The sequence below is a fragment of the Camarhynchus parvulus genome, chromosome 3, assembly GCF_901933205.1.
Source record: "Camarhynchus parvulus chromosome 3, STF_HiC, whole genome shotgun sequence".
Taxonomy (NCBI): Eukaryota; Metazoa; Chordata; class Aves; order Passeriformes; family Thraupidae; genus Camarhynchus; species Camarhynchus parvulus.
Window position 1 is genome coordinate 53,743,563 of NC_044573.1, and position 27,778 is coordinate 53,771,340.

General features: G+C 41.5%; 1 protein-coding gene across 2 annotated transcripts in view; it reads right to left on the bottom strand.

Moving 5' to 3' along the window:
- Positions 1-27,778, bottom strand: part of SCAF8 (SR-related CTD associated factor 8) — a 152,772-nt gene that overhangs the window by 41,734 nt on the left and 83,260 nt on the right. The window contains exon 21 of one of the 2 annotated variants that reach the window (XM_030944259.1): positions 19,981-22,756. The exons of the other annotated variant lie outside the window; for it this stretch is intronic. The gene's annotated coding sequence lies outside the window, so the exon portion shown is untranslated. Of the gene's footprint in view, positions 1-19,980; positions 22,757-27,778 lie in introns of those variants that run through there. 2 annotated transcript variants of the gene reach the window in all.

Sequence of the window (27,778 nt, forward strand, 5' to 3'; positions counted from 1 at the left end):
AAAATGTGTAGACCTGTTTTTGTGTGTACCAGGCACGTTTATAATTCTCTCACCCTGTAAAATTGCATAAAATGTCCAAAGCCATTTTACTTCTCATAATTCTTGAAACAGCTTGAAAGGAAGGTCTAAGTCTCCATTGCCTACTGAAGTTCCCCTGTGCTGACTTGCATTATTGTTGCCCTTCCTTTGGCTTGAGAATCCTTAATGCACTCTCTGTCTTCAGCACAAGGAAATGCACAAATACCTTCAATGCAAAAGGGCAGAGTGTAAGTGTATGAAGTATGTACATGTGAGCATGCAACTCTGCTTACCTTTGCTGAAGGTACTGATTTAATGCACTCTTTATGGTTATCCTGCAATAGCTTAATGGACCATAAAACCAGTCCCACCCACTAGGAAGCCTTCACAATTGTCTTGCTGTCCAATACCCACTATCTAAAATTAACCAGAAAATAAACAGCATCATGCACAGATAGAGACTCTTGACTGGCCAACTTCCTCTGCAATCAAAATATTTCCCTAGTTTTGTTCCTTTACACTCTGTTCCTTCTTCCTCTTCTGCATGTTTTGTTGTCTCTTCTGAAATGTCACGACAGCAGACAGCCCACAAAAAATCAGTGCGTTCTCTTCAAGCACTCAGAAAACTTCTCTTGCCACGATAATTAGTTTGAATTAGATGACTAATCATAGGGACCTCTGCCTAGAGCAGGAACACTGTGAAAGGGCTGTATAGAAATGCAAGTGTAAGTGAAATGTGACTCATAGTCACAATCGGACTTTTTCTGCAAATGTGTCAACTCAATGCTTTTTTTATACATTTGTGATGGTGAACTTAGCTGCTCAAGTACAAGAATAATCTAGCCTAAAGCCACATACCTGCATTTTGTAAGGTTATACAGCACCATGGTTTGGTTTATTTACCTAATGTCTGCTTCCTTTGCTCTGAATAGACACCAGGGTTTGCAGAGTACAGCAATGATATCCTAAAACTTACAGTGGACCTGAGGTCTCGGGCCATGGAAAGAAGAACTGGGATTCAGGAGCTCTGCTCTATTGTGGTACAAGCTCACTCTGGTTGTATCTACAGCAACAGGAAGCTCTCCTCTGCATTAGTTGATGGGGCTTGAGATTGACTTTATTGACTTGAGTCGTGACCAGCACAGTTTTGCCTTCCAAACTATTTCCAGGCACATGTAGGATAGGCCAAGTACCACTCACCATGGGCAATTTCCTTCCAGCATCCTGATTTTGGGAGCAGGAGAATTTAAGACCAGGGACATGGATGGCCTCAGTCCAGATAGTGGTCCTGGGAATTATATTAATAATATAGCTGTAGTCCCTGCCCCCTGAATCAGTGAGAATAAAGAGAAAAAATGTGATTGAACACTGGAACAGGTTCCTCAGGGAAGTGGTCACAGAACCACCCTGACTGAGTTCAAGGAGCATCTGGACAATGCTCTCAGGTGGTACTCTTGGGGATGGTTCTGTGCAGGGCCAGGAGCTGGACTCAATGATCTTTGTGGGTCCTTTCCAATGCAGCTGATTCTGTGCTTCTGTGATGAGATTTATGTTGCTTACCTAGCTTACAGTGAATTCAGGACTTACCCTATTCAAGTGTTCTGAAATTTTCTATCAGGAATTAAATAGCAAAAATTTTTCCTCAAATCTATTTCATATACATATATAATAGAATATAGTACCTGTTCCTAAGTGAAAGCCTTAAAGGGAATGATACATGATGCTGTTTAAGTAAGGTTTCTGTGAATGCTTGTTTCCTGATAAAAATCCAGCCATTTCCAAGCAGGCATGCTCAGTTACTTGCTTATCTTACATTTGAGTGAGTTCTTACTTTTTTTTTTTTTTTTTCTACCATGCAAGAACTGTGTGTAACAAAGCCTGCAGGTAATTTATAAACTCAAAGGAAAACATACTAAGTTACACATATCAGCAGTTTCCAGCTCTCAGCAAACCAAAAAGTAGGGTTTTTGGAAGCAGTGAATAGTAACTGAATTCTGCAGAGCGCTGTTATCTACAGAGATGGGAAGTGGAGAGGAAGGATGTTCTTGGATCACATGTTATGCTGCACCCAGGAAATTGCAGATAATAGTAGTGCTCCTGATACTTATAAGAGCTCTGCAGCCCTAAGATAGGGCTAGGACAAAGCAGAGGGCACATGGGGAAAACCATTGAATAGAGCAACCAGATATTATAGGGGTGGGTACTAAAGAAATTCCCATTTAAAATTATGCCAAAAAGCTCCCTAGTCTCCTGTCAGCATATTTTTTATACAGCTGGGATCACTGTAGTAATTTATATTTTGTCTTTGTTTATCACAGCGTCTGCCATTCCCCCTTTCTCAATGTGTTGTGCAGTTACTCTTGTCAAACTATCAGAGAAGACTTTATGGATGAGATGTAGCTCATTGCAGGTGTTGAAATGCTTAGTGCTCACATACCTTTGTACTTCAAAATAATTCAGTTAAAAGCTGGAGTATGGACATAGACTTCATTCTTGGAGAGAGGCAAAGGGAACATACGTAATTTGTCTGATTTATTCAGATTAATGTTAGGCTTCACTCCTTTCCCTCCTTCCTTCAATTTGGTTTTACATGCAAACCAGCCTGGATAGGAAGGTAGAACACTGAAAGAAACTACATAAGCCAGGTGGGTGGGAAATGATCTGACCCTTTCCTCCTCCTTCTAGCTCATTGGCTTCAGAGGGCAGCCTGGAGAAACTTAAGAAATCAGGACAAACTCTAGACAAGACATTCCTCATCCTCAGGTGCTTTGGGGGACCCCCGTGTAAAAACAACTGGGAGTAGTCTACAAGGAGTCTTTGCTCTTACAAATTGCCACATGGCATCTGTTTTGCATCCTCTCTCCACCTCACTCTGAGCAGCTGTTTCTTTACAGGGAAACCACAAAACGGATGCTGCAGAAGCACCTTCTTTTAAATGCTTTGTGAAGTGCTTTTATCCAAGGCTGAAAGATAAATGGACACAGAGCTAAGGGGAGACATTGCTCTAAATTGCCACCAGCCATTGGGAACATGCCAGCGGTTCCTCTTGTAACCTCTGCCTCCCACAGAAAATTGAGAGCCAAACCAGGACCTGCCATAACACAACTACTGCACAATACCTTGACTACATCTCTCTGTTCCTTGCCCTGGAAATAACCATGCTTCAAAGTGCAGTGTCTGGCTCTACTTTTCATCGAGGCTGTACTTGGGAGCACTGCTATTAATGCAGCAGGGCCTTGGAGCTCTATCTTCCATCCTCTGGAAGATGAAGAATCTGCATCTTCATGCTGTCATGCTGGTTTTAGTCCAGTGGAGCTCATCAGTGCTTAGTGAAATTGCACCGGGGTAAAACTGGCATAATGGGGCAGAGAATCAGGCCTGCAGGCTGCAATTTGTTCTGACATAATAGGATAAAACTATTTGTCTTCTATGTACTCACAAGTGATAGAGCTGATGAAATGTGTCAGAATAAAGCCCTGGAAAGTGAAGTCCTTTTTCTGTCCATTAATCAGGCACAGAATGGATGGGAAAGCAAAAGGTTCACCAGCCAGGCTATGTGCTGTTCTCCCAATATGCCTGCATTGAGACCTGGCTGTGCCCTCTCCCATGTGACAGGGTAGATTTTGTTTCCTTGTCCATTTATTTCCTGGCATCTCTGTGGATATCCCCAGGGGGGACACCAATCAATGTCAATGTCAGTTGTGATGCTGCCTTATTGTGTTCTGGAAATGCACCCTAGAAGTGGATGGGCAGCCCTCACCCCTCATAACAATTGGATAACCTACTTCCACTCCTTACTGACCTACTTATTGGCACACTGGTGACCTAGATATGGGTCCCACTGAGGCTCTGGGTCCTTCCACCATGAATGAGCTGGGATGTTACATGTGTGCACATGTCACCAGCATGAATTTGGTGCTACAGAACACCCACTCAGAGAGAAAAATCACATGAAGAAGAAGTAATCAAATAAAGTAAGACATTATCTTTGCCTCTTCTGATGTTTTTAGACAGGGATCGTTTGCAGCAAGAGAAAGGACTAGGATGTAAAGAGTAGTGATGGATTAGCAAATGGTAGAGAGAAGTCAACAGAATGTGAGAAAGAGAAATTGTTATGATTCTGCAGTTTGGTAATCCTTCACTGATATAGAGTCTACCAAGTATTATCACATCAAGTCTGAAGACCATTTGTTGTTCAAAACTTGAGTTTTCAACACCAGTAAATTATGAGGAAAAGCCTATATAGTGCAGTTTCACACCAGGTGTACTGCTATTATAGCCCAATTATCTATTATCTGAAGCAATTATCTTCCTCTGCTATATATTGAATTGATAAAAATCCTGCAGTTACTGGCATTCCTATTTCTGGGTGGCATGCATCCTCAGGAAGTGGAAATTAATGCCCATCCATCAGTCTGGATCACTGGGACAGTCTGGTTGTTGCCACAGTATATTCAAGAAATCAGACCCATTCCCAAACACTGATCTTGCAGTATTTTATGTGAGAATAATGATCAATTCTGTACTCATTGTATCTATATCAGGAGCAGATCTACATCAGGGTTCACAGCGCCAGAACTGCACATGCAAACTGGGGTCTCCAAACCTCCTGAAGTCTCATAGCAGGAATAAAAATAGAGTTTCTAAGCTTTATGCATACTCATTTTTGGACACTGAGATGTCCAGTCCTCACCTTTCTGCATTCCAGGTCCATGTTGTAAAGGAGCAGTTTTTGTAGCTCATGGTATGCTAAAGCTCATTGGTACTGCTAAAGCATCACATCTGGTGATCCTTGGTGGCCCAGATACCTGTATCAGTGCTCTCTGGAGAAACCCTTCACACTCAGCTAGCAAGGGGCTAGCTTTGGGTTTGTGGTGAGATAATTTCACTGCTCAGCCAGTGTACTACTTCTCACTTTGCTACATGCAGTCTTTTTACTGCTCATCTCTCTTGAATTTGGAGCACATTTTAAATCCATGTTCTCAGTAACATAATTTAAAACAGGAGCTGGAAGCCAGTAAACATCAAGCTGGCCAGAATGACCTCAGGTCTTTCTGGCTATGTCTGTTCTCATACATGTCACTGGTGTGATGTTCATACATTGTCCCCTGCCTTGGCTGTTTATATCTGCCAAACGAGCTCAGGAGATCCCCTTGAGTTGGCTGCCTTGGGATGAACACAGTTATCTGTGGTCCTCACCGTCCTTTTGGGGTGAATGCGGCAGAACGCGAAAGTGAACACTGCCTTTTGTGTCTTCATAAGGCCCTAGAGCCAAATCCAAAGCCAAATCCAATCTCTTTCCCCAAACAGTAACATTTGCTTTTGGCAAAATTCTCCTTGACTGACTTGCTTTTCCTGACAAGTACAGCTGTATTATTTTGAAGAAATTTTAGAAATGACCAGGTTATTACAGCTTCTCACCACTGCAGCACTGTAATAGTGAATGGAAGAGGAAGAGATTGGAGAGAGATGTTTGTTTACCTGCTTCACTATAAACCATCACCCCGAACACACTCTGAAGTATTTTTCCAATTTTACGCTACTCCACTCTATCTTCTTAACTTATTTTCTATCTACAGTGATTCATTCACAGAATTTGAATGTGTAGTCAGGGAGAAATGAGTTTTGCAAAAGCCATTTTTCCAAAGGCATTGGTATGTGCCTGTAATTTGATGTATGACTTTGTGAAAGCTGTCACAGAGGTATCCCACATGCTCCAGCACTGATGGATCAGCATACTGGCATGATGACACAAATACAGTCTTTCACCACTGGCAGTGCCTTTTGACTCTGCATTTTAAACCTGGACAACTGCAACCTCTGATTTTCCATTAGCCTCTCACATAGCCTCTGTCTGTGGTAGAACAGAGTTAGTGCTATGAGTCATGTACCAAAAGTCCAAAGTTTTGCAAAGCTCACAAAATGAATAATGGGGAGACTCTGTATCACAAAGTGGCATGCTTTATGATTACATGAAAGAGAAGGACTCCTGCTTCTGTATCACTCCACAGTAAGGACATAAAATTTTCTTTAATACTTTTGTCCTAGAAAGAGAAAACTGTTGTGACAGGTGGTCAGCCTATGGTGAAAGGGAAGACCAGCAAGGTTTAGTCTGCAAGATGGAAAGCTCACCAGTATGATCTAGACTTTAACTCTGGTCACCACATGTCACTCTGCTATGGTTACTCAGACGCCTGGTGTGAACTGCAGTTGTATCCTTTGGCAGAAAGCTGGCCTTTTTAACCAAGGTGAAGCACAGCCTGGAGAAATCCCTCCTGAAATTGCACTATTGCAGTGACATTCCTTGTGACCTGGCAGGTTGGGGCACTTGCAAAGAAATTAATGTTGATGGAGACAGCAGTCTCCTCTGACCACTGGGGGTGACTGTCCAATCCAACAGCAGCACAGGCTGTGGGCATCATCAGCTCCTGCCCCTGGTACCACTGCCTGGCAAGGGGTATATTTTTAAATCAGAAGCAGGACAGAGTACTGTCACAGCATCTGGTTGCAGATATCAGACACCAGACTGCTCTCAAAAAAAAAAAAAGAAACCCCTGTTGCCAGTGAATCTGTAGGCTGCTAACTCCAAGTTGCACACAAGGCTTCTCAATATCAAATGCTATTGCGAGTTTCCAGCAGCACTGGCACAACAGTAAGAGATTCCCTTAGTCTCAGACAGGGAATCACCTCATCAAACCAGGCACAATTTCTCTACTCTTTTCCCAACACACACATCTCCCTTTTCTTCGTCCATTTAGTTCAAACAGTGCAGCAGCTTAAGCAAAATGAAAAACCACGCTCAAGTTGCTAAATAAAGCCACAGCATGGACACATAAATAAATTTGCTTTCCCAAAATACATTTGCAACAAAATAAAAAGGAAATAAAAATCTGCTGGAACTTTTTACCAGGGGTAAACAGATATAAATATGGAGTAAACCTATCCCTATTCAATGTCTTCTGTGTGCCAGGGCCTGCATCCAGACCACATCTGGCTCCCAAAGGAGTGCGCACTTAGCAGGTCTCACAACACTGCCTGCTCTGTTTCTATCTCAACACTTCTTCCCCTTCACTTAAGTTCAGCAGCTGGACATCACTGTTACAGAGCCTGACCCCTGAAAAATCTGCAGGATTGTCAATCCTCCCATGCCTGCTGCAGGAATCAGTGGCATTGCAAGGAATGGCACCAGCAGCTGCTGGCAAAAGCCAAGGTAATGTCACAACTCTGCAAGCCACATAAATGTCACCTATTATGGGGAAACAGAGTAATCCCAAAACAGTGTTTGATAAATGCACTGCATGAAAGTGAAAAATAATGCAATTCACCTGGCATTTGTAACACTGCTGAGCAGCAAGTTTATGAGTGGCACAGTTGCGACACGAGTGTACAGATCTGTACAGTTTCTGGGAAGGAAGGGCAATGCTGTTATATGGAATAATGATTATAATAGCATGACAAATAAAATATGAAAGGAACAGGTGTTTTGTAATGTTACCAAGGACAATTTAGTGCTAAGACAATGCTGTGGGCTGACACAGAGGTCATTGTTCATAGCATGTGCATGCTTTCAGAAGAGGATGAGCTCTGTGTCTCCTTTGCTACATGTATTTGGCCTTTGTTCTTCTTCAAAAGCAGACAGATCACAGAATCACAGTTGGAAGGAACCTTTCATCTAGTTCCATTCCCCCAGCCATGGGCAGGAACACTTTTCACTAGACCTGATTGCTCAAAGCCTCACCAAAACTGGCCTGAAACATTTCCAGGGAGGGAAGCAAAAGTTTTTAACTGTCTCAGGTGATTGTGGCTGTCAAATCCTCCTGCTAATGGGTTAATACTGAACACCTAAAGGAGTTGTCACTGGCTGAGAACACTTGGACATAGTACTGGAAACTTGACAGAGAGGCCCCATTCCTTTCTTCTGGGTTTAAAGCCAGTGGTGGGATCATTGAAAATTCTTTCTGGTCCTACTGTCCTGGGGCAGACAGGTTCAAAGTTGGTTTTTTTTTTCTTCTTGTGTTATGTCATTTCTCTCTTAGGTGCAGAATTGGGTACTGGAGTCACTGTCTGGCATCACTACTGGAACTGCTTTAAATTCAGCACAGGACTGGAGTGACAATGTATTTGACCTGAGAGAGACTGAGAAGGTACTTTTGATTGTCCTGTCTCCTTCATGCTGTGACAATTCTGCTCAATACTAACAGCAGAAGGATGAAACAGAGATAATGTTACCTGTTTCAACTGAGATGGGCTTACACCCTGAGCTTAAAATTAATTTTTGGTCCATTCTGCCTATATACCTCATTACAGTGTGATGCCAGAGCAATGTGATGGGTGTTCAAATACCATGGTAGGGCCTGTGCAAAACACAGCTAAAAGCAGGAAAGAAAAGGAGATGGGTCAACAGGATACTCATGAGAGCTGAAAAATATATGTGTGTAAAGTAAATCTTAACTGGCCATGAAGAAGAGAAGGCTTTGGAGTTACCTAGTTGTGACCTTCCAGTACCTGAAGGGAGTCTATAAGAAAGGTAGAGAGAGACTTTTTACAAGGGCATGCAGTGATAGGACAAGGGGGAATGGCTTCAAACTGGAAAAGAATAAGTTCAGATTAGATTTTAGAAAGAAATTCTTCTCTGTGAGAATGGTGAGGCACCAGAACCGGTTGCCCAGAGAAGCTGTGGATGTCCCATCCCTGGAAGTGTTTCAGACCAGATTGGTGAGGCTCTGAGCAACCTAGTCTAGTGAAAGCTGTCCTTGCTCATGGCAGAGGGTTTGAGAGTAGATGATATTTAAGGTACTCCTAACCCAGATCATTCTATGATTCCATTATAAACACTGATTCAAAGAATGCGAAGATCCAGATGTGAAGATCTAATAGCAAGGTGTTTCAGAGTGCTCCAAGTTATAAATGAAACTATTCACAAAGTTTCACTAAGTTCAATGTGAGCCGTCTTTAGAATGAATCCTCATCACATAAATCCACAACTAGGGTGCATATATATTATTTAATATTCATTTTCATGGTTGTATTAATTAAAAATGTAACTAATTATTTTGTTTGAATTAATGTATGTAAACTGTTGGTGAAAGGGAATGACAAATATCAGGACTTTTCTCCACATTCTTTTCTTGCTATTTCATGCTCAATTTGCCATGAGAAAATCCCTGATAATTAAAAAGCTTCAAGAAGTTAGGTTCATGATCATCATTCCCAAATGGAGGGTAGAGCCAATACCAGAGAGTTCGGACCCTCAGTCCCATTACACCAACCCTGAATAGCCAGGGAGCACAACTCTTAATAAGAGATGACACGCCTGCAGCATTCCTACAGGTTACTTAGTAACTACCTGTGAATAATGAAGGTACCCAGAGAGAATAAAGGTCACTTTGCAAATGCAATTAACAAAGGCTGAAATTTCTCATGAACATATTTGGGAGTGACAGCTTGGAGAAGGGAAGCTTGCAGCAAGCAACAAAATTTGTGTTAATTAGATAGTGCACAGGCTTTGCAAATGAACTGAAATGAAACACAATGAGATGGTTAATGGTAGATGAGTGGGATGTTTAAACAAAGACTTGATGTAGGGGACTTTTGAAGTGCAGTCCTAAAACACACAAAACACTGAGGAATTTTTTTAGATCTGTTTAACAGCAGTTGATTATGTATAGATGAAAAGTAATGAACCAATATGCTCAGAAGTGTCATCTTTTCTAGATATGCCTCTGTAACTTCCATTAGCACCCACAGACTCTTAAATACACAAACACATTAGTCATGCATCAGATCACACTGTACATTTTGTTAAGTATCCAAAGGCTGAAATGACTCATACAATCAAAATTTCTTTTCCCATATGAATCAGATGCCAGGCTTGACATATCCCCACTGAAAAAGAAGGATGTTGTCTTTTAAGTAGTATTTTACAGCACCTCGCTTCTTTAGGACCCTGCCTGCAGAGCAGGAACACCAATTACAAAATTGCATTTAAAGAACACATCAGAACAGCACGTGTTAGACAACACTTGTCAGTGAAAGAAGTGAAGTTTTGCTCAGCATTGTCCATCCCACATGTAGCCAATATGCTCCACTAAAGATGAATGCCTGATGTTACCAAACAGGGACGGCCTTGTTTTGCAATCAGATAACAAAGCATTAATGAAATTATATCAAAGGCTGGAATTCAAACTGTCCTCATTCTTTTGCAAAGAGTCTGTTTTATTCAATATTTTTTTCCTTTAAAACCTTTCTTTGGTCTTCAGGTTGGGAATGAGTCGTGTCATGACTCTTGAAGAGTTAAGCAAATCGACACATTCTATGGTGATTCACTGACAGTGGTTTTGCCATCCTCTGCATGTGTTGTAACTCCAAGCAGCGACAATTGTCAAAGGATTTGTGTTTGGCTTTTGTAATTCCTAATTCTTGTTTCTTTTTTTCTTTTTTCCCCAAGTTTCTCAATCTGTTGAAAAGCTTCACCATCTGCACACCATGAAAGAGTTGCAGAATCTGGCAGCCTTCAAGTGTGTCACTGTGTTTTCAAAAAAGGCAGCTGGCCTCCCTGTGTGCATACGTCACATTCTGTGAGGGGTTTCGGCTTTCCTGGGTAAACATGGCCTGCTAATGACGCATGGAACCCTTTCCTTCTGCTGGAAAGGCGGCTGCAGGCACCTTCTGGCAACACTTAGAGAAGGTTCATGTGGGGCTTGGTAAGGCACAGCTGTGCTGAGGCCACAGGAGGCAGACCAGCAGTGGGACTGCAAAAATATTTGTGGGCCGGGTAAAGGAGATCCCTGCAGTGCTCCTGCATTGGAAAACTGAGCTCTGGGGAACTCAAGGGTTTTACCTACATGGAGAGAACTTGCTCTCTGGCTGCACTCAGTCTTTCTGTGTCTAGGGGAGATAGCAGATATATTTTCACAGCTGAAAACCCATTGAACCTGCCTTCATGCCTATGTGCTTGCAGCCATCCCTCTTCCATGACATGCAATAAAAGCCATGGAGCCAGCCTGTCAGGCACAGGGGCTGTGTTTTCACTGATGGAAGAGATGGTTCTCTACACTAAGCACAACACAAACTGTGTTCCTGAAACCTATCTGCTTGTACAAGAGCCACATGAAGCAACCAAAGGGTTCATACTTGTGAGGAGTTCTCCTTGGAGCTGACCCACAGACCCACAAATGAAGGCACAGAGAAAAGCTGTTTCTGGAGAGAGAGGAAGGCCAACTAAAATTCCAAATGCTTTAAATGTGGTGATTGGTATAAAAGTGGAGGCGCAGGAGCATGTCAGAAGGTGGTACAAAAGGCTGGAAAGAGAAGGAGAAATGTGTTGAAGAGGACAGAGAAGAAGGAACACAAGAAGGGAAAAGGTCTTGGTTTTGCTAAGGCATGAAGAAGACTACTGCCTTTCTCACTGCTTGGCCTGTCCCTGGCTTCCCAGTGTGGAAAGTGAGAGCTACAGCAGCCGAGGAACATACAAGGAAGCAGACAGAAGCACTGATTAAATGGAATACAAATTTTTCCAAGAAAATGAGTATTACTACCCAGGTTGCCACCCCTGCTCCAGCTAGGCATTTCTGCTAGCTGTTTAACCTAGGCTTAGCTGCTTTGGCTTCAGCAGCTAAATGTTTCTGTGTTTCAATTTTAATGCCAAAGGTAGAGGTTTTCTATCTGAAACACCCCACCTGACAGAGGTCTCAGTATTTCCTTCTGTTCTGGTGAATTATAATAGATGTCCTCATCTGCTCTTCTGAGTCCTGCTACAGTCAAATTGGATGGTCTGCTATTTCAATCCATTTTTGGAATGAACCTTGCCTGAAAGCAGTTTCTAACCAGCGTGCCAGGGACCTACATTCCTCAGTCTATGTCCGACTGGAGAACTTTCTTTCACTGCTCACATTACAGCTTGCCCAGTTTGAATATTCACACTGACTTCTACTTCCCCAAGAGTGAAGGTCTCCAGGCTGTGTGAAGATAAAATGAATTTTCTCTTTGTGTTTGAGAAAAGATACAAGAAACTTGTATCTTTTCCATTGAGAACAGCTGAGTTGTTCTCAATGGAAAAGAGTTTCTTGTATCTTTTCCATTGGGAACAGCTGAGTTACTCCCCTCTAAGTTCTCCACCTCCCACTTTTCACACGGACAGCAAGGGGACAATAAAAGTTGTCTATACAGATCCATAGCCTCTGCTTCATGGAAACATCTTTGCTCATTCTCAAATGCCCCATAAATATTTGTGTGCTCTGCAACTGTTAAATATTCTGACACCTCAGAGAGCTGATGATGGGTGAAAGATTTGGCTTCACATTACCTCTCAGTCTTCCTTTACCAGACGCTTCAAAGGTAACCTCAACTCTTTATTGCGGTTAAACATTTCAGTTTATGTATGAAGAACTGGTCAAAATAGGCTCTTCTGTCAAGTTACATCCACACAGCGTAAGGCTAAGTCAGTTCTGACCAGGCAGCTCCAAGGGAGCAGGAACAGTGGCAGGGAGTTCAATGCACAGCCCAGCTTGGGCTCAGCCATCCTGCAGGAAGGCACCTTTGGCACTCTGCTCACACAGGAAGCTCCGTGGGGGGTTTGTGTGATCGGGCAGAGACAGACCCTGAAGCCAGCCTGGTCAGGCCTCCCAGGAATTGCTGGGCAGAGCCGGGGGCTCCTTTACCTGCTTCTTGTCTTGGCCTCGGCATTAAGCCGCTCCTCCACGGCCAGCCACAGGGCTGGCTCCAGCAACCAGGGCTCTGAAGGCCCCGGTGCCCAGGGCGACAAGCCGATCTCGTGGCTAGCTGCTAATCCCCGGCCCAGCTGTGGAGCAGGGACACGGGCGGGTGTTCGCTTTGCGCTGGGCAGCCTGGATGGGCTCGGCTGCAGAGGAATCCTGAGGAATGGAGAACATTTCTGCAATAAAACTGCTAATGGCAATTGCAGTAGAATATGTCACTTCCCATGGAAGTAAAGACAGAATGGGCTGCAAAATACAGATTAAAAATGGCGTTTTTCTGTTTATTTCTTCAAATTCCCCCTCTCCATGTGGCTGCGTGACAAGCTTCCTCAACTAACAGGGGGAAGGGATGATGTGACTAGAGCATGAAAACCTTCAGACCGCCTCAGAAGCACAAAAACCGTTCAAAACCTCTCTGTTCTCCCTCAACCATCGCCTCCCCAGATTGTATTTTTCCCTTTTCTTTGAGTCATTTGGAATAGTTCGGAGCGGATCAGCGCCGGTCTGTGAGGGCGGGCAGGAACCAGCGCCCGCGGCTGGTCAGGGGCGCCCTCCCGTGGCGGCCGCGGGGAACAACAGGCGCCCGCCGCCGCCGGGATCGCTCCTGCAGGAACCGGGACACGCCGGCACGGCCGGGACCCGGCACAGTGACCCGCGGCAGCGGCGCTGGGCAACAGCGGATACCCTGACAAAAACCAACAACCCTAAAAACTAAAAATAAAAACAAAAAAAAAAAAAAAAAAAACTCAACCAGAAAACACCAAACAAACCAGACCCCCAAAAAGTGACCCAGGAAAAAGTAAAGGGAAAGCAAACAAATCTAAAGTCATTTTGAGCCCCAAAGTATGAAAAGATTTAATAGTACCAGTTGACTGGAAAAAAAAATAATTAAAAAATAAAAAGGGAAAAAGGGGAGGAAAAAAAGTGGTAGATTTACATCAGCTAGAAGGAAAGTATACTTGGGCAAACAGCCCTTGCTTTGGAGCAAGAGCTCTTTTGAGGGGTGTTTTTATTCAACTCTCCCAATGAATGCAATCAGTTACTTTTTCTTGTCTAAACTTTGACTGAATACATAATTTCATTTAGCTACTAATTGGCTCCCTTTACTTTTATTCAGAGAGCTGGGGAATGCTGCCAAAGATCCCTCCTGTCTGGAGTCCATGGTGGCAACAAGCCAGCTCCCAGGCTCTGCTTCAGCCGCTTAACTTTTGGCAAATCCATCAGGACACGCTGTCTGCTCCTGGCCCTGCAGGGTGCCTGCCACCACGGCCCATGGGTCTCAGCAGGAAGGATAGCAAGTGCTGGAGCTCAGAAAGGAAGGGAAGCTCCACCATCCTGCCCCGGACTGGGGTGGGCATGAAGTGTCCTAGAAAGACCTCGTAGATGCAAAGTGCCAAACCTAGCAGAGAACTGCTTTTAAACTCATCTAAGTGACAGTCCTCATCCATAAGAATATAGAGCTGCCATTGAAAAGCACACTCTAAAAGCGTGTACAGCACTTACAAAGGTGTTCTGAAATAAATATGAAATTATTCCTAAGGATCTGGACTTTTTAGGAACAAGAATGAAGAGTTAGGCTAAATGGAATATGTGGTAGTAAAGGGAACAGCAAAGAATCAGTATTTTTTTTATGGCATAATAATCTGAATAGCCTAAGACTAAAGTTAAACTTCATTACAAGACCCTTCTCATTTGCATTTGGAAGTTATATAACCCACACTTCCCCACTGCAGCTGGTCAGTAGCTGTCTACATCAGAATGCTTTTCTGTGCTGCTGGAGCTCTGACCTCAGAGGCTGCACTTTGATTCACCCTGAAACGTGGCAGCTGCTTTGCTAGGAGTGGGCATCAAAAGACCAGAGATGGCCACACACTCACACTGGCCCTGCTGTGGCCAACTGCCCCAAAAGAACCTACACAGCTTTTCCAAAGCACTGACCAACACTTCCAGGGCCAGCACCACTCATTACAGTTTTAATGAAGCAGAACTGGTCAATGACTTCAACTCCATAGCATTGCCATGACTCAGAGCATGATTTTACCTTTCCTGTGCACAGAAACACAGCAGGGATGGCAGGAAAGACCTACAGGGCACCAAGCCAGGTAAACATGTCGCTGACTTTGAAGCTGCCTTTCCAAACTGGAATGGCAGCATTCATCATCTGAAGTGCTACCGCTGCTGAAGAGGCTTCATCTTTCAAACAGCCTCCATGTGTTTCTATTTTTCATTGTTCTTGAGTAAAGACCAGGAATCTTGGGGGTAAGAGAGCTTTTCTTTGGTCTCTAAGCCTGATGTGCCCCAGGAACTGCTGGAAACTTATTTAAGGTAACAACTGAATTTTCCTTTTGGGATACAGAAAGATTAGAAATACAATTATTGCAGAAAAAATGAATAGTGCTATTCTGTATCTCTGTGTTTGCTTCTTATGTCTTTTGGTTTCAGTTGTTGATAGCCTTGCATATTTAGGACTAATTGATTCCCATTGACTTAACTAGGGAAAGAACCTGCTATGTAACTGTACACACTCGCAGGACGTGGATATCTTCACCACCCAGGACACTATTTTGTCCCTTGAATTTCTATGTTTACACTGGCTCCCAGTGAGTTCAGTTACACAGAGATGCTATCACGATGAGATGAGAGTTTCCATGTGTAGCAAATATCTGTGATTTTCTGCATAGCAGTTTGTGTCTCTGCTGTGCACTGATAGGTATTTATCATCCTGAATCATTGTCCCACTGCAGCTTGTGCAAGCTTTGCCATGAACTTCAAGAGGAAATTCAACTACAGGAATTCAGTGTGTAATTCTTAGCCCAAGTGTATCCCACAAATCAGTGCAGTCACATACTCTGTACTGTTACAGGAAGAGATAATGCAGTGATTGCACACAAGAAGGGCCCAGGGCCTGGAATATAATTCATTACAGAACTAATTTGCTATGTACAGGTTCTCTTATTGATTGTCTCAGCCACGGCACACGATGCTTTCCAAGACTGCTTTGATTTATCACCTAATATATTAGTTTAGTGCTTCTGGAGCTCCTGAATTTATGCCTATGGATAAAGAGAAAAAAATAATCACCTTCTCAGGGTTGGAAATCCTTAAAAACAAACACAGAACACTGACAGCACAGAAAATGGAGACTCATCATTGACAGTATTTTATAAACTGTGACATTTGGGAAATCCAGTGTTCTGGCCTGGAGATGGGATGGACTGTCCTTAATGAGGAATCACTGCTCTGGTATTCCCTGCAGAAGCTGACTGTAAAACTCCCTGAGAAGTGGAGCTGGAATAGGAATGCATACCCTTCTCTTTGGACATTACATTAACAGCTAAGTAAATGTCATGCTTTTCTTACTGTAACAGCACTTGAAATCAGCTATGTGAAGTTAAGTTGCATTAGTGAGTGAAGAGATGACAATTTCAAAGCTATGCTAACAAGCCTTTCTTTTACTGTGTCACTGTGAGAATGCCCATGGAAAAAGAATTGGCTGATGTACACAATATGCACACAATATGCACTCCAAAAAAGAATAAACCTCCCCCCAAAACAACAAAAAAAGATTCCTTTGGGTGTCTTCCAGATAGAGATGACAATTATTGTTCCAACTCTGCAGGGGTGGTTTTACTTGTACTAGAGGCCATTCCTGCTTCCCCTGCTGTGGAAAGAAGTGATTTCAGGAAACAAACATGACTGGTCCCATCTCTGCCAACTTGTGGCTTGACTTCTTCACAAAGCCTATTCTCCAGGTCTGCTAGTGCTTCAGTTCTTAGCCAAGCTACAGAAAGCCAAGCTATTTGCACCTCACATCAGCCATTGAGAACCAAACACAGTTTTGGGCAGGGCTTTCAACAGACAAACTTCAGAACAGCACTTATGAGTTGCTTAATATATACAATATGTGCTGGGGAGTCGGAGGGGCTGTGTGACATCAGACAGGGTCTCCCAGCTGGAAAGCATGCAGCTCTCTGCCTTAGCTTACCTGGACTCACTTTTACATTCTGACATTTATTGTGCAGGTCTTTGCTTGACAAGCAATAAAATCAAAACCAAAACAAACCAAACAGCAGAACCTGGGTCTTGTGAAGGCTTTTGATAAGAAATTCATCTGACAAAATCTGCTATACATAAAGCTCTGGGGAAAGAATTCATGAAACTGCCCAAATCTGTATTGTACACGACACTCCAGTGTTGCAGCAAAAGCAAGATTTCTGGGGTAGGAATCTGATCTGAATATCACATGTAATTTTGGCCATTTTTTAAAACAAAACTTCTTGTGAAGAAACAAGCAAACATTCCCCTGGTTTTGGCTAGTTTCCAAAATTTTTCTGAGGGCAATAAGTTTCAGCAATTTTGAATATCTAGTAACCAATTTTCAAAAAAATTGATTTAATAGGAAGCTTTGTGCCTAAGAAAGAGTAAGGAATTTTTTTTTTGTTGTTCACTCTGAACTTACACAGTTGAGATTTTAAAGAGAACATCATTATTTGGCTGACTTTTACAAGATAACACAGAAATTGCTATTTTTCTGACACCCACTGATGGTTAGAGACCTGCACTGCCAGATCCCCATGGAGACAGAGCACAAACTCTCTTGTTCGAAGGCAAAGGGAATATTGGTATCAAAAAAGAATGGTGGCTATGAAAGGAGTCTGGTATTAGGTAACAGAGAGCTCCAGGTCAAGTGCTCCACATCAAGCACATCCCTTCTGCCTGCACCAGGACATCACCACCCTTTGAATGGTCAAGAAGCTTGACTTAAGTATTCCCACAGACAGTGAATCCACCACATGCCTTGGGAGCTCATTACAATAATTAACTACTGCTTTGAAAATGCAGCATATTGCCAATGCAGACAGCTTCAGCCCAGTTCCCACTCAGTGCCTGCTATCCCTGTAATGGCTGTGCTGTCCCCAGGAATAATGATGAGCTGGGAAAAGCTTCTTCTCTCCTACCAAAGCTCATCTGCCGTGAAATGTGCCTTGTGGGGCCATGGGAGGACAGAGCCTTCTGCCTTGCAGCAACCCTGGCAGCAGGTAACCTGCAGGCAGGGCACAGATCTCACAGCCCTCTGCAAACACTGCCTCCTGCTTCTACATTCAGGAACATTTCACTGAACAGTTTGACCTGTTTCCTTCTGAGATGGAAGGTGGCTGCTTTTTCAGACTGGTTTTTCTTTTGAAGTTGATCAAACATTTTTCTGTTTATTTCTGGTGGTAGTAACACAAAGGTACAAAATATTTTAAAGTTCTGTGCTGGCAACAGGGAGCCTTGGTGAAAAGTGGAACTTCCAGCTCTGACATAAAGAAAACAGTGATAAGATCTGGCCCTTCACAGCGATTCCTGGAGGGCAGTTAAGGTTATCATACAGAGTAGAGCAACCTAATAAACACTTGCAAGATTTAGAGGGCATGGGTGCAGAACTCTCAGAGCAGCTGAGGTGAAGTGAAGCTGCTGACAGAGGAACTTTCTTCATACAGAAGGCAAACACAGCAGGGAGTGACAAAAATTGTGTGATAACTTCTTAAGTAAGATTCCTTACATGATCATTAATTTTTTTATTGTTGATTGCAGTGAAGCATCTCCTTGTGAAATATCCATGAAGTTACTTAGCTCTCTGGTGACTTGGTTTATCTATTTACACATTAGAATAAATGGTACTCTGCATACAAACTTCTTTGAGACTCCCTTAGTTAGTATTTGACAAGATTTCACAGAATCATAGAATGGCCTGGGTTGGAAGGGATCTTAAAGATCATCTAATTCCAATCCCCTGTCATGGGCAAGAATACTTTTCACTGGACCAGGTTGCTCAGACCCCCATCCAATTTTGCCTTGAACACTTCCAGTAATGGGACATCCACAACCTCACTGGGCAACCTGTTCCTCTGCCTCACCTCCCTCACAGTAAAGAACTCTCTCCCAGTATCCAAGCTAAACCTTGATTACTAGATGAAGGCTACAACAGAGAATTTAAAAAGGTATATAATTTCTTATAAAATATGATCATAGTTTCTAAGAAACCTGGACTTTTTAGAGTAACAGCCATTTGATGACTACTGGTGTGTTACCATCTTATTGCAAAAGTCCCATACCTTCCCAGTGATTTCTCACAGGCAGCTCCTCACAGCACTGACTCCTTCTTCACGGCACAACCAACAAACTCCAATTCTCTTCCCCACCAGCCAACCCACTCTTTTGTAGCACTCTTTTTCTTATTGGACACAGCTGTGGCCTATTAAGGGCAGGCTGGTTCCTACTCTTTGGTGATTAGTACAGCTGCAACTCCTCAGGTGTGAGACTACTTATGCACTATCTTTATTTTCTTACATTCTTTCCCTCCACACTGGTGGGGTTTTCTGTGTATGTACAGGCTGAATCAACAGTAGAATACACACACACACATAGTTCAAACCCAAGGGAATGTAACTGTAAGCAATCTAAAGCAAGCTGATGTTTGTAAAAGCCTGTGCTATCACAGCAGTGCAGACTGGCAGCAGGAACAGAACTGCAGCCACAGGTAAGATTTGGTGTGCTCAGCTGTAGCAGACACGTCATTGAAACCCCAGCTGTGACCTGGAGAGTCAACTGTTTCTTACATGTCTAGTGCCCAAACTATGCTGGACAAAAGACCTGTCTCTAAACCTACAATTTATTTCAGGTCTGGCCTCTGAACAGATGTTCTTATTCTTTGAATGGACCATTTTCTGCTAAGGAAATTACTTAAGATCATCTCATTTGAATGTGAAGTCCATATTCACACATTACATGCAGTCAGCAAAACCAACACTCTTGTCTGCTAAGCTACACAGTCCACATTTAGTATCTGTTCTAATTGAGCAAATACTGAATTGTTCCAAGTCATCAAAATCAGCTAATACTGTTTGTAAAGTCAGCACTGCTTTACACAGCGCAGCCCCACTCAGATGTTTAAAGTTGCCAGAAAATAATGACTTTTGAAACTTTCCTTTGAAGCAGACTGAAGAGAGGGTGCACTGCAGGCCTCTGCATATTCATGTCCCTTCACAAAGAAGGGCTTGTCCAGATGCCAAGGAAAAGCATGGAGAGGCATCTCAAAGGGGGATTCATCCAAAGAACAAAAAGCTTCAACCTTTGCCCTTACTGGAGTGCCAAGAGGTTTGCCTGTTTTGTTGTGTTTTGTTTTTCAATCACTCCTTCAACAGATGGGCAACAGTCACCCATCTTGTCAGAAAAAGTCAGAAAAGTTCACTGAACGGGACAGTCAGACTTCAGCAGCCTCCTGTACAGACAAAAAGCCATTTCTCCAAAATAAGGTCCTGCTCTTGGGGCAATTAATTCTTGTCATTCATATTCAAATGGTGCCATGGTCAAGCTCAAGCATGTACAGTATTGGTGGGTCCAGCTGTCCACATACTGAACATAAACCTGATTAATAGTTCAGGCTCTGCAAGCAGAGCGGGCTTGTGCTGCCCTCTTACTGTTACGGCCCACAGCTTTCACTTCTGTTTTTCTGAAAACATTTTGATATTCAGAATAATTTGAATGGCAAGAATATATCCCTTTTGTGGCATTGTATTTTTCTGGTATCACAAATACTGTCACTGCACAATTAGTTTTAAAGACACCATTAATATTACTTTCTAAGGATTTTCCAGTGCTTTATTTTCCTTGTGGTGTTACTGAATCAAGGAACACATTTTAGCCATAGGGAAGAAATATCCTGAAACAGAAAGTTTAGGTAATAGGATCAGTTAATTCACAGAGGCACCTGAGGATGTGCATGCTCTATCAGCATAAGCCAACCTAAAACTAAACTGCTGATTAAAAGGTGTTCCTTCCCACCCTCTCCCTGGTGTCAGAGCTGGCACATGAGCTAAACTCTTACACAAGGATGTTTTCAGTCACACCAGGAAGCCTCTTAGGTGTGCAGCTCTTTGAGGGAGGTCGTGGGAAGCTGTGAGCAGGGCAGAAGGTGAGCAGGAGCTCAGCTTTAGATTAGCTGAAATTTATCAGCAGCTCTGAGATGTTGCTGTCTGCTCCTATTTTATTTTTATTTTAAACACATAAAACCAGTGTTTAAATGCACTGGTATGGATGCCACTGCAGTAAGCACTCCACCATTCACATGCAGCTACATACAGGAGAATAGTGATGACCAACTAAAAGATTTTGAAAGTCAGAGGTGTTCTGTTGATAGGAATTCAGATATTTGCTATGAGCTAACCATAGTGGAACAAACATTTGTTTGTTGACAAACCAAATGCAGCATGGCTAAGATAGCCTTGTCAGGACCACATTTATTTTTGAAATGCCATGAGCAGTTTTTGCTCACACAAACTTCATTCACACAAACTTCATTGCTACATGAAGAACATTTTTATAATTTAAAATTTTGTCTTTGGAGAAGAAAATAAGAAGGAGGAAGTAAAAAGAATCTGATTGGCTTTTGAACTGTGCTGTACAGCACAGCTGTGTGTTCAGCACAATAGATCACACACAGCAAATCAAAGCCAGCTTAGATTCAACTTTTCTGCAGCTGCTTCCTCCAGTACCTTTGCAGGATTACCAATTAATAGAGACCAGATGCCAAATACTTGAGCATGTCCTTAAATCAAGGATGCAAAGAGACTGATGTCCTTATTGTCCTGGGGATTCATTTGCAAATTGAATTTAAGCATCTCTTTTGATTTGTTAACTTTTTGTATCTGCCCTCTAATCTGTTGTAATAATAATACAAAGGAGAATGAGGTTCAACCACACAAATACATTCCTTCCTAAAAATATTGCCAAATCTTCTAGGCACAGCAATGAGCAGGACTCCAATTAAAGACTTGCAGATACAACATAAAAATAGAGAAAATGCTGAGAAAAAAAAATTTTGAATTTAGATCTTTATTATACAGGCCCAAAGCTGTGGTCACCATGCAGTTACACTGTAATGGGAATGATTTTGCTGAAAGGCTCTCACTAAACAAAAGTAAAGAGACCACAGACTACAGCATTCCAAATAACTGACACTTTAATTTTTGAAAGAGCAAAAATAAATAAAGGAATGGCAAGTATGTCCTTTTCACATATGTTGGAGCATATACATATTCCTTCTTTTCTATAGCTATTCAAGAGACAAAATTAGCAAATTCTGCCCAAAAACACAGACCTTTTGTGTGATGGCTCAGCTAATTTTTAGCTGTTTCTCTCTCCTTGGATATTACATCAAACACACATTTAGATAGGTGCATATGCCAAAAGAAGAAATGCAACATGGGGGGTTTTGTATTTAATTTCTACTTCCTGCCTTTTCCTTCTCCTTTTACGAGAAGTAATGGGAAGTAATTGGAGACATCCTGTCAAATAAAAGCCCTAGAAGTTTTCCTTTCTAGTTTTTCATTATAATCTCATAATTTAAGGATTAATCACAAATTTTAAAAGGTTGAGGTGTCTTACAAGGCATTCATCATCTCTGGAATACAGATAGCCACAGTGAAGAGCTGCACATAGACTGCACACATAGTGTTATCTAAAAGTGGTTATCTTTAAAAAACCAAAACTTTTAAAAAAATCTGTAGATCAAAACAGAGCATGTCTTATTCCCCACAGGATTTTCTGGCCACCTGTTCTTCAATTATTTGCACTAGGAGATGCTACAAATTATATTAGTTACAATATACAGTCCACTGTCATCTTCTGGTCCAGCAGAAGAACCTGTCTCTTCGATGGATGCAAAACTGTTCATCTGAGCAGATCATCCTCAACAGCACAAATATGGTCTAGAAACTCATAGAGTTTATTGTTTTAATTTATAAAATTAAACCTGCCCCAGACAGGTAATACTGGTGTGTAATATTGCCATCCCTGGGTTCTGTCAAGAAGGGGGTACTGAGGTGCTCAGAGCCGTCTCAGAGCGCAGCGCTGGGATCCTTCTGGCACTCCAGACCCAAGGTCGATGGGATGTGATGCGTGCTAGAACTGGGAGCACTTCTCACTTAGCTCTGCAGAGCCCGGGACATGGTAAGCTGCCAGAACTTCCTTCATCTTGCCTGTTGACAAAAGGAACAATAACTAGTCATCACTGGTTGCTGGAGTTTAATTCCAATGTTTAAAAAGTCTTATAAATGAGACTTTTTGTTTTTTCAGCCATGCAATAGTAAATGCTTCACTAAGAAAAGATTCGGGATAAAGTTTACAGTCTCTCTGTTAGCCACACAATGCTTATGAGGGAGAAAGGCCTTATACTGTATGGTTCCTAAAACATTATCCAGGACCAAACATGCCATTATCTAAAATATAAACGTCCAGTAGCTTAGTACTTTTAAAATGTCAGTATAATATTATCCTTGTAAAAATTATTTTTTCATAGCAGATTTTCTGGATTAAAGTCCTGTATTGTTTCTCTCACACACTGTACACAAGATACAGAGTAAAGGATTAACAAACAATGAGCAAGAATCCAACAGGTTAATAAGTGGCTTATATGAGTTTGTTGTAGAACTACCTCTAATACATATTGGTCATACCATTATGTAATGGTAACAACTATAAAAGCTTCATAAATGACTCACTGAATGGGCTTCACAGAACTAAGGGTCAAAACAGACCTCTACATTATCTATTCTGATTTTCTGGTAATTACAAATTTTTTAGATCGTCCTCAGTGAAGTTCAAAGAAAATCAAACTTTTAGTATCACAGACTAAGATAGGAAAAACTAAGAATACACCTCCAATATATATTTATTGCAGAAAATGTAAGAGAGGCAGAGGTAACTCTGGAAGGTGATTATCCCACTCCCTCGGTAACCTCAAGAAGGTGTCCATCTTTTTCCATGGACTGTGAGTAGGTTGAAGGCCAAAATGTCTTACGAATATGAATGCATTATATCCTACCACAGACATTTGACTATGTTCACATAGATATTTCACAAAGACCACTCACAAAGCCATCAGACCCTAGCAATTTTCAGTCAGTACTGACATGGGCGGAATGATAAGAAGTATAATTGCTTCAATCTAAGGTAAGTACAAAAGTCATGTAATGAATTCCAGAACCAGCGCTAAGTTTTTGGTTACATACCCTGCAATTTTCTGGAGCTACACAAAATACTTATTTTATGTATAATTATTATTCTTATAATTATCACATAAATAGAAATCACTAAAGGAATTGAAGTAGCAGGTGATGTGAGAGATCTCTTTGCTCATCCCTGACCAACGCAATGCCTGCTGATGTTTGTCTAACCGATTTTAACCATCAGCATACTTTATCTTTACTTTGTCATTTTCCACAGCCTTGCTTCCAAAATACTTGTTTTGCTCTATGAATTTATTAACTGTACATTCTAAGCTTTCATCCAAGCCACCAGTGAGAATACCGAATATTACTGGAACAAGGAGAAAACACTTGAAAAACTCAACTAAATGGAGTATCATTGAGAACTATTCTTTGTATGTATGTGGTTTCCAAATAATTTATGCACTCACGTAATATAATTTATTCTAGCCCAGTTTCCCTAGCACACAAGAATAGTAACAACTGAAATATTTTACCATACAGTCTTGTTTAAATAAAGCTGCTAATACAAGCAAACATATTTCAAGAAGAACTATATAGACTTTGAAAATAGAAAAATAGAACCATTATGGAAAGAAGATTTCAAGCGATAACACAGTCTTCCTAGCAATTGATTTCATATCTATATGGCATCTATATGGCTACTTTTATGAACTATGTGCTTTATTGAAATATTGTTCAATTTAGACTAATGGAATTGTTTCACAGCCTTTTAAAATTGAATTTTGTTCAATGAAACATTCCACTGAGAAAATAACAAACACATACCACTACAGTTTAGAAACAAATCAGTTGCATAACTTCACAAAACTCTAGACCACAAAATTACTGTTTATCTTGCAAAAGATATCTTAATCAGAAATATACTGAAAAAGACTGCTGAGACCAACAGGACCAGTCATATTGAGCTTTGCAGAGAAAATGTTATCATTACAAGACAATTTCACAAATACAGGAGGCACAGATCACTCTTCTTAACATAATTTGGATTATTAGCAGACCTCTTCTACTTTTCACTCTATGATATATTTTGTTTGTGCCATCTGTGCTACTCAGAAATGTGAAATAACTTGCTCTCCAAGGTGGAAATAGTCCCCAGCTCCTTCTGGACTGGAGGAACTGGAGGCCAGCAGAAGCTGAAATACAACACAAAGCCCACCATCAATTAACACAAAATTTGATTTGATATTTAGGGATATATCCCACTGGATTTCCAGTGAAAGAAAAGTGAGACTGACTTCCTCTGAAAAATATGTGGTGACAGAGAGACAGCAGCATAAAGAGTACACACAAACACTTCCAGCTTTCTCCAGTGGAAAATAAGGAAAGAGGATAAAGGACAGGTGAGCCAACCTGACTGCTCATGATATACAGCCTGCTGTCTGACTGCCAAGGCAGAGAGGAAATCCCACAAAAAACCTGTTTTTTACAGGAAGTCAAAAGTCCTGAAAATGAGACAAAGCAGATGTCTGGTCCTTACTGAGAACAGTTCTAGGGGTTATAAATAACAGAGATTTAGGGGATTTTTATCAAGAATTTTAGACATACAGATACCAGAATTACTTTTGTCTTTTTGTCAAAAGGGCTAGGATCTCTGAGTCAAGACTTTGCTAACAGTGAAAGAGAAATAGAGACAAACTGTTCAGTCATAAGCATTACTGAAAGTCCAGGCAGCAGCTTGCTCAGGGCCAGAAGAGCTGATAGCTTGTTGACATGGAGATTTGTGTCATGGTGACTACTGTCTTAAAAGATCATAATTGTTCTCTTTGCAATCCATGGCAAGCAAAAATGTCCAACCAGAGTTATCTGGAGCCAGTCAGTGATGGCAGGAGAATTTGTGCCATGCTTGCCTGAGTGCCTAACACAAGTGGCAGGAGCAGTCATGAGAGGTGTGTGGGTGTGTGACTCGCACTGCACAGCGCTCACAGTGCTACAGAGACAGAGCAGTCAGCTCTGCAGTGTAGATGTACTGCAAGAGTAAAGTGAGATGAGTCCCACGCCTTCTTTTCAAAAGGAGAAACAGGAGTCTGTTTTTAAACAGTGCAATGTTCATGTGTTGGCTGACAGGGGGAAAAGTAGTAACACTCACTGTAATTAAGACTGCAGTTATCAAATAGAGATTAATAGAAAGTGCAAAATTTCCTCATTTTAGCAAGCAGCATAGAGTTTACATAATTTAACTGACTTTAAGTTTCAGTGAAAGTTTGTGGTGAAAGACTAGACTACTGATAATGACATACCTCAATCTGTTTGTTCCTTGAGGTCAAATGTCTGATGCTTTACACTATGGGAATGCTAATCAATCCAATACTTGAATTAAATTATGAAGCCCTTGTCCCTGATGTTAGAGAAGCCTCTATCAAGATAATAATAACATTTGGAATGTCATATGATATTTTGTGTATATTGTGCTGTCATTTATGAAGAGGCAGTCATTTATGAAACTTGAAAATTATCAGTGTTTTCTATGACTCAGCCTAAGGAGTATTAGGGGAAGAAATTGCAGTAATGTTCAATATTTGAACTGCTATGTTATTTCTGTATCTGGATACAAAAAGATTCTTATAATTAATTTTTAAACAAATTAAAGGGCAAATACTAAGTGTTAGAATATACCTTTGAGTCTTGATATCATCAAGTCATTTGGGATCTAAGACTAAAGTGAAGTTTCAGTGTGCTAAATTTAAACTATACTTAATTACAATGGTTAACAAAGTCTCTAAAACTCTAGAGAATTTATTTAGAAGTGTATTTTAAAATTAACAAGAATTTGCTAGTTTAATAACCACATGAATCTGCTTTAAAAAGCAGAGTATGCTTTAAACATAAACAGTGTATAATTTAAAACAATTTCTAACCATTCGAAAAAAATCCTACCTAACACAATTTAAAAATCTGAAGGGCTTTGAAAGTTTTCTGCACTGTATATGGTGGTGTATGTAATATCAGTTAGAAATGAACAGTCCAGTGGCACACTGTATTCTGTAGGTAAGACCTGATTAGGGTAGCAAGTGATAATCCAGTTGCCAATCCTCCAAAATCCAGGCTGGCTTTTATGGGAGTGGGTGAGTTCTGGGCTGAAGGAAGAATTTCACAGCCTTGAAGCAGTTTCCCTGGTGTGTGACTGAAGATGCTTGTACTGCACTGCCAAGACAACAACTGTAGCCCCCTCCGGCCTCTTTACTTTCTTCCCTTCCTTTCAGGTAATCTATGTCTGGTGTTTTTCACTCCATATGTATCTTCTGTCAGCAAGAATTCAGTAATCTGAACTATATCATTCTTACAGCTGTGCAAACTTTGGCAATTCAGTCCCTGGCTTTATCTAATCCAGTGTTATCAGCTCCAGAGAGTGAGCTCCACAATGTGATGTTTTTCTGTAAAGCTTCTCCTTCTGAAGAGAGTTGTTCCTGCATGAATAGGAGTTTTCATATTTTAATTCATTTTTCTATGCTCATAGATGAAAAGGTGAAAAAATGTGATTTTTATGTGCTGATAGGCTCAAAAGAATCTGAGAAAAGCAGAAGATGAAAGGGATTTCTAAAGCCTTTATTTTAAGATTACACTATTTTAAAGCCAGTCTCATAACCTTGGAAGGCACAATTTTTGACCATTTGGCATTTGCATGACAAGAAACATCCAAATACACTGTCCTCCAGCTCTGCCGGCTGACGCAGTTATCCTGCTCTGCCTTGCCATGATGGAGAGAAAGATTTAAGTTTGTTTGGGGGTATGCCTACACACTTTCATGACTGAAACTTGATCATGAGCCAACTCTTGACATACTTGCTAGAGCACTTCATCTACATTCAAGCCAAACAGTGTTCATTGGTGTGGCTATGGAATGGCAGATGGTGTGAGCTGGAAACTGCAAACAACACTTCAAGGTGGTAATGAAGAACAGCCTTAATCTCTCTGCAGCTGAGCTCCACTGCAGGAATGCTTCTGGTTTGCTTCAAGGCAAAGGCACATCCATAAACACAGCAGGGGCACTTC